The following is a 4,212-nucleotide window of genomic DNA, read 5'->3' on the forward strand; positions in this document are numbered from 1 at the left end:
TGCAAAACAGAGGCATCTTGTCTTGTCCCTTTCTGATTTTCCTTTCTGGCACCTATAAGACATCGCTGCAGTTTCTGGCACTGTGCAGGGTAATCTTTCTTGCCAAACACCTTACATACCCTCCTGATATAATTTACTATCTAACATAAATAACTGAGGTTTTTAGTTTAAAAATATGTATCTCAAATTGTAACAGAGCAGGTGTGCAGTCTGACGCATCCAATAAACTGTCCTCACAGAGATCTTCATCTTTTCTGGAACCTCTAAGACCTCTGTTGCCACTCTTTTACCCATTTAGCAAGGAGCACCATATCAAACTCTCCATTCCTAAACACTTCACGGACTCCATCAACAGTCTTGGGAGAGGGGAGAGAAATCTGGATGCAGTTTTCCACACTGGTGCATAGAACGTACTGTTCATGAAAATAACAGTATTGTATGTCATTTCAGTCACCTTTTAGCTTAATAAATCATCACTTGTACACAAAATGAATGTCCTAGTTTAACCCCAACTGGCAACTAAGCCAACACAGCCACTTGTTCACTGTCTCTGGTGGGATGGGGGAGAGAATCAGAAGAGTAAAAGGGAAAAACTGTGAGTTGATATAAAGACAGTTTAATAGGTAGAGCAAAAGCCATGCACACAAGCAAAGTCAAGAAAGCAAAGTAAAGCAAGAAATTCATGCACTACTTCCCATGGGCAGACAGATGTTCAGCCAGCCCCAGGAAAGCAGGACTCCATCACACATAATGGGTACTTGGGAAGACAGATGCCATTACTTCCTCTTTCCTTCTTCATCTGGCTTTATATGTTGAACATGATGTCATTTGGTATGGGATATCCCTTGGATATCAGCTGGTGTCAGGTGTCCCATCTGTGCAGTGCTGTCAATCAGCTATCCCACTGAGCATGAATGACTAACAGCTGTGGCAAACTCCTAGGAACAGGGAGAGAGAAACAGCAGTCATTTGAAGTGGTAAATCAATTTAAACACTGTGTACAGCATGCTGGATTCGAGAGAATCCCTTCCAGAGGGAAGGGATTTCCCAGTTTCTGGGGGAAATTTAGAAGTAGGCTCAATTTGAGAAGAACAATTCTTACAAAAGAGGTATATGTTAAGACTGGGTTTGCAGAGAAAAAAGAGAAGACTGGATGGATTTAGGCCCATTTTAATAGAGAATTAGATGCCTGAAGCTTTAACTAGAGGTTGGAGGATTACACTATGATCACATTATAACCTTGTTTGAATTCTGGTTACCTAAAAAATTGAATACCAAAATTACTTTATCAGCACGAACAATAACATGAGAGCCTGAAAATGTATTTAAGGAGAAAGGCAGAGACAGCTCAATTGTTATTTTCTTCTGAAAAATGCAAAGACTATGAAAATTATCTAGATAATATCTATGGAGCATTTGGCTTAGGCTAAAATTCAGCAATGCATGCTGAACTCCCAAGACTTCAGTCTTATTTATGGGTCAAGAAGAATGAAAGGGACTGGCAATGCATTTTCATGGGGGAATTGAAAAGAAAAAAAAAAAAAAAAAAAAAAAAAAAAAAAAAAAAACAAAACAAAAACAAAAAACCACACACACCAAAAAACAAACAAAAACCAACCAAACAAAAAAAAACCTCCAAAAGAATTCGGAACCTATTCATGGGAGAGCAGGAACTTTAAATTTGTGTATATTGCTAAAAGCAATTCTGGAGCTACTGCTATGAAATTAACATTCACCAATAGCAAAGTTGTTCAGGGCAATTAGTTAAAATGGAAATAAAACCGTATGTGACGAAGAAATTAGTGGTCTAATTTTTCTGAGCCATATATCCAATCACAATAGAAAACTTAAATGCCAAAGTGGTTTCTGTCTTTGCTTTAGGTCCTTTCTCATGTCTGTGTGTGGTCCTAACCATCATTTTGCAGTAGATTCTTTTGTAGAACTAGTGCTAATAAGAGACATTAAACAAATGCTAGAAAGTTAATACAAAAGGACTTTATCATTTCTGTTGAGGGTTTCCTATTTGAGTTACCCAAATTTGGAAGGGCAAAGATCTTATCTAGCAGAATGTTTTTTCTACAGTGCAATAGGGAATACACCAGAGGATGAAAGTTAATTAAACTAAATATTGTTTAAGATTCTACTCATCAAATAGAGATTTGTTCATGTCAAGCTCACACTGGTTGTAGGTAAGACGAGTTTAGAAAGATCATAATTTTACGCTTTATTGTATCATTCCTAGATTTCTAATAGGATATTTATCATTGTCTGTGTAACTATAGGACCATCATAGGTACTTCTGGTTTATTTACAGAACAATAGGAAAAAAAAAACATCACCACCAATCTGAACTAGCACTTTTAACTTTTAAAATGCCAAGATTATGACACCCTTACTTATGAGAAACTTCATTGACTTTTGTGGATATTTCCCCTGGTTTCAGAAATGAGTGAGGGAAATTAGATTCTGTGCATTTATAAAAATGTGAGTCCTTGAGATCAGCATGCTATGAATACTATAAATACTAAAGGCATAATAAACTTTCTGCCAAAGTCTCAGAAGACTGTGGAAAAATTACTACTTTTTTTCAGTAAAAGCTGGATTATGTCCTAAAATATGGAGGCAAAAATGTGCATATATTTTTTCTCCCTCTTTATCCTGTGTCAGTGTGTAATCCATTAGACTCACAGTGATTTCATTTACTACAGCTTCCTTGCTTCCAGATCTATTTGACTGAGGTTTGTAAAGTGCAGCATCGTGTGTGAACTAATAACAAAAATTGAAAGATAACTTCATAATTCTATATTGTTTATTTAGGATCACTTCCCCAGCATGTAGTTTAATATAGAGCTCCAAAGTTTTTGTTATTAGATGGTCTTTGAAAAATCACTGGAAACTTAAATGGTGTTGCAAAGCTTCACTCAGGATCAACTCTATTTGACAAATGCCAATGAAGAGAATTTTTAGTCCAATGCTACAAGGCAGAACAAATGTCCTTTTACAATTTTTTAAAGCTACTGAGGGAAAAAAACACCCTAAATTTTTTTCATTCTTCAAAACAAATTAAAATTTAAAAAAAAAAAAGGGGGAGAAAAAAATTTTTGAACACAGTAAATCAGATTTTTAATTGTATCCCTGAAAAATTTCTCTATTGGTTTTAAAGTATGTGTTGGGAACAGAAATGATTAAACAGGTTTTGTCTTTACTGTGAGGCATCTACCAGTTCTCGGGGCAACCTGTTCTAGTGTCTCATCATTGTCACAGTAAGGAATTTTTTCCCAATATCTAATCTAAACCTGCCTACTTTCAGTTTAAAGCCCCTTGCCCTACCACTACATGCCCTTATAGGAGTCCCTCTCCTGCCTTCTTGCAGGGCCTCTTCAGGTACTAGAGACCTTCAGGTTTCATTCTGATTGCCAATAAATACACATTTTTTTCCCCCCAGTGAACGTGCGGAGATATTTCTAGAATGGTATTGTGAATATTCTCATAGCAATAGTCCCTAGAAGTTGCATCTATAGTCTATATAAGTTTCCCTGTTTACTAGTGCACACTGTAGGCAGAGCTGCAGGGGATGACAGTGAAGTTCTGTGCTCTCCCTTACTAGCACATGTCAGCTGGAGTGAGTTACAGGCTGCCAGACCCCTCACTGATTAATTTGCGATTTGTATATTCCACTTTTTTTAAGTAATCTTTTGGGTAGCTAGAAGATTGATGTTCCTTGAATTTGATTAATACCTAGCCAAGAATACTGCAACTACTACTGCACTGTTGCACACTATGTATGTGTTTCCTTCCATGTATTCCATGTAGATAAACCACAGATGTTTCTTAAACTATGCTCTCTATGTTTTTCTTTTGTTTTTTTGTCTTTTTTGTCATGAACTGGAAAATGAATTTATGGCTAATAAGTCATGCAAAAATAAAATTCAAACCACACTGTAAATAAAACGTAGTGACTTGAGAGGTAGTAACTGTTCTCAGCCAGCTACAGATCACCATAATCAATCAGTTCAGGATGAGTATGATTTAGTCTGAAAGAGATGGAGTTGCTGGCAGGCACTTTTAATAATGTTGTAGGAAGGTGAGGTAGTATATTGCTGTGATGTAGTAAAGTTGGACGGAATCTTCTGTTTCAGTAGAGCAAAGAAGTTGTAGGTGTGGATGAGTGACAATTGTTAAGTATTCTGGTTCAGTCTGTAATAATACAAA

Source organism: Empidonax traillii, unplaced genomic scaffold (genome assembly GCF_003031625.1).
Source record: "Empidonax traillii isolate 1590-97213 ecotype Southwest subspecies unplaced genomic scaffold, ASM303162v1 scaffold1107:size665980, whole genome shotgun sequence".
Taxonomy (NCBI): Eukaryota; Metazoa; Chordata; class Aves; order Passeriformes; family Tyrannidae; genus Empidonax; species Empidonax traillii.